Source organism: Carlito syrichta, unplaced genomic scaffold (assembly GCF_000164805.1).
Source record: "Carlito syrichta isolate Samal-C Ts95f unplaced genomic scaffold, Tarsius_syrichta-2.0.1 Scaffold303986, whole genome shotgun sequence".
NCBI classification, from domain to species: Eukaryota; Metazoa; Chordata; class Mammalia; order Primates; family Tarsiidae; genus Carlito; species Carlito syrichta.
The window spans coordinates 473,751-477,858 of NW_007248082.1; positions in this window are offsets into that span (position 1 = coordinate 473,751).

The window sequence follows — 4,108 nt, forward strand, 5'->3', positions numbered from 1 at the left end:
ATTTATTGTAGAGATGAGGTCTTGCTGCCCAGGCGGGTTTCGAACCCGCGGGCTCAGGCAATCCACTCACCTCAGCCTCCCAAAGGCGCGGGATTATAGGCTGAGCCACCGAGCCCGGCTATGTATGTGATTTTTAATAGCTCTATCTTAATTTGTCTCTGCAGTTTATTTATTTCAGAGCTATGCAGTATGTCTGCCAGTTACCACATTATACAGTCATTTTGTCCAGCATCCTTTTCCTTTACTACACAATCAGATCTTTCCTCTTAGATGTCCATTTATGTCTAAGGGACTTGCTTCATAAACTCCCTAGCTGCCAAGAGCTCCCTCTTTAGTACTTCTTTAGTACTCACTTTCTTGGGTCTTTTCCCCAACTTGTTCTGATTTATTTTTTTCTCCCTCCACCAACAGACTCAAAATGGTCGATAAGAAACATGGCGTTTTCTGTTGTTATTGGTTTTTTCCAACAACAGCTGGGGTGGGTTCCTGTAGACTTTACTTCTACAAGGCCTGGGGGACACAACACCTGTTTTTGCTTCTCAGTTTTTCACTGCCTTTGACAGGTCGGTGGTTTTAAGCTCTCTCCACCTAGTATCCCCATGGCCAAAGTGTATTTTACCCTTGTTCTGTAGGTGGCCTGATTGTTTAATAGTGACTCAAATAGTGTGATCTTAGTTTTGCAAGGACAGAAACTCCTTTTAAAAAAAAAAAGTGACTTTAAGGGTAATCAGGCTCTAGGGGACTGATTTCTCTATAATCAAACTCTCTGGAGACTGCTTTGTAAATACACATGTAAGGTTATTAATTTACGTTGGGAGATACACCTATCCAAAGATCTGCATAGAGACCCCTTCTGGTCTACTCTAGAGACCAAATTACAGATAAGAAGATGCTTGATGTGAAAAGCATCAGACAAGGGAAATTGGATGTTGCCAAAAAGATTTAAAGCAAGCAGCCCTGGTTTTGGTGATCCTCCACTTTCCTAGTATTTTCTCTTCCAGGGCTGTGTTCTCTCTTTACCCTTTTAAAGTTATCAGCTGGGCTCGGTGGCTCAGCCTATAATCCCACACCTTTGGGAGGCTGAGGTGAGTGGATTGCCTGAGCCCGCGGGTTTGAGACCCGCCTGGGCAGCGAGACCTCATCTCTACAATAAATCAAAAAATCAGCTGGGCATGGTGGCGCATGCCTGTAATTCCGGCTACTCGGAAGGCTGAGGCGGAAGGATCGCCGGAGCCCAGCAGGTCGAGGCTGCAGTGGCCGGGAGCGGCCACTGGACTCCAGTCTAGGTGACAGAGTGAGACCCCAACTCAAAAAAAACAAAAAACAAATAAAGTTGTTATCCATTGAAATACCCGTACAGATTGAAGAAAGCCTGCTCACCCTTCATCCGTCCTAGGAGCTGTAACACATATAAAGCCTTTCTGAATCTCCAGCATGTTTTTATGCTTCGTTTCTTTAGCACTTTGTGGATACCTCTTTGGGGAATATTAATTGCAATTTTTCTTGTTATAGTTTTATAACAAGATATATAGCTTGTGAAGAGGTTCAGGAAATGGCACCCTAAGATATGCTCCTTTTTTTGAGTTGGAGTCTCACTGTCGCCCAGGCTGGAGTGCAGTGGCATGCTCACGGCTACCCCAGCATTGACGTGCGGAGCTCTGGCAGCCTTAGCCTTCCAAGTAGCCGGAACTACAGGTGTGCACTACCATGCTTGGCTAATTTTTGATTTATTGTAGAGATGAAGTCTTGCTAAATTGCCCAGGCTGGTCTTAAACCCATGGGGCTCAGGCAATCCACTTGCCTTAGCCTCCCAGAGTGCTGGGATTACAGGCTGAGCCACACAGCCCGGCTAATATGCTGCTTTAAACCTTAAACTGAAGTTACTTGGAGAATAGCAAATGCAGGGAGGGGAACTTGTTTTGTCTGCCTAAAGACAAATTCTCCAGCCGGGCTTGGTGGCTCAGCCTGTAATCCCACGCCTTGGGAGGCTGAGGCGAGTGGATTGCCTGAGCCCACGGGTTCGAGTCCCGCCTGGGCAACTTGGTGAGACCTCATCTCTACAATAAATCAAAACATTAGCCGGGTGTGGTAGCGCGCACCTGTAGTTCCAGCTACAGGCTTGCAGCTGCCACTGCACTCCAGTCTGGGCGACAGAGTGAGACTCCAACTTAAAAAAAAAAAAAAAAAAGACAAATTCTCCAAAAGGAGCTCCATAATCATGAATCTCCCTTCTCATCAACCAGGGAAGGTTAACCCCTATCACAAAAACAAGGGGGTGGGGGAAGACTACAGGTTCACACTGTGTCCAGACAGACTGTCTCAGGATGTCACCCATTCCCAAGACCCATTCATTTTTCTCAAAAATCATTTACTATGTGGGTGTGGTGGTATCTGTTGATATTCCCAGCTACTTGGGAGGCGAAGGTGAGAACATTGCTTGAACTCAGGAGTTTGGGCCAGCCTAGACACCAAATGAGACGCTGTCAAGATAAATGAATACACACATACACATACACACACACACAATTTACTCTCCCTCAAGTTGCCTATAGTCCTTCTCTCTCCCCAATGAAGAGGATATATAAGCCTCTAGATCTCACTGGGTTTTGCATATTAACTTTTCCTTCATGTGTTGCCCCCATACATGTAATAAATTTTCATATTTTTCTCCTACTCTCAGTGTATTTCCATCATTGGGTTCTCAGAAGGTAGAGGGAAAGTCTTCCCTCCCCTACATTTGTTTATCTCTTTTACTAGATGTTAAGTTCATGGAGGACAAGGAACACATACATTTTCTATTATTACATTAAAAGACCTTCCCTAAGCACCCTGTCTTAAAAAAGTAAAATATTTAGGCCAGGCGCAGTGACTCACGCCTGTATCCCAGCACTTTGGGGGGCTGAGGCGAGAGGATTGCCTGAGCGCACGGGTTCAAGCCCAACCTGGGCAACTTGGCAAGACCTCATCTCTACAATAAATCAAAAAATTAGCAGGGCATGGTGACAAGTGCCTGTAATTCCAACTACTTGGAAGGCTGAGACGGAAGTATCGCCTGAACCCTGCAGGTCTAGGCTGTGGTGGCTATGAGTGTGCCACTGCACTCCAGCTTGGGCAACAGAATGAGACTCCGACTCAAAAAAATTAAAAAGTAGAATATTTAGACCAGGCGCGGTGACTCATGCCTGTAATTCCAACATTTTGGGAGCTGGAGCTACAGGGGCATGCCACCATGCCTGGCTAATTTTTTGATTTATTGTAGAGATGCGGTCTCGCCAAGTTGCCCAGGCGGGTCTTGAACCCTGGGCTCAAGCAATCCTCTTACCTCCACCTCCTGCAGTGCTGGGATTACAGGCTTGAACCACTGTACCTGGCCAGCATGTATTATTTTCATAACTGAATGGAAAACAATAAATGATCTATAAGAATACCTTATGAATATAATTTTTTTTTCAAGTTGGAGTCTCAGTCTGTCGCCCAGGCTGGAGTGCAATGACATGCTCATGGTCACCTCGGCCTCCATCTGCCCAGCGCCTCAACTAGGCATTTTAAGTCTTTATTTCATGTAATCCTACAGACAATCCTTTGAGGTCCTTATTGTTCCTATTTATAGGCAAAGGAAGCGAGGCTCAAAGAGGCTAAAGTAATCTTCTCCAGGTTACACAGTTAAATGGGAGAGGTGGGATGCAAATCCCAATCTTTGTGATTTCACCACCCCTAAAAGCACTGTGTATACTCAGTTTTTATTTAGGTTATCCCTGTTGTACTCAGGTACTTAACATTTCATTTATTTGAGGTATTAAAAGTAGTAAAAAATTGGGAGTAATTGGTAGAACGCTATCTCTTGGAAATCAAAGGAGCTATATAGAGAAATTTTTTTTTAAATTTGAAAACAGTTTTCTAGCCAGCCTTGGTGACTCACACCTGTAATTCCAGTACTTGGGAGACAAGGCAAGAGGATTGCCTGGGCCCAGGGGTTAGAGACCAACCTGGGCAACTTAGTGAGACCTTGTCTCTATAATACATCACAAAATTAGCCAGGCATTGTGGTGCATGCCTGTGGTTCCCGCTACTTGGAAGACCGAGGCAGGAGGATCAGCTGAACCCAGAA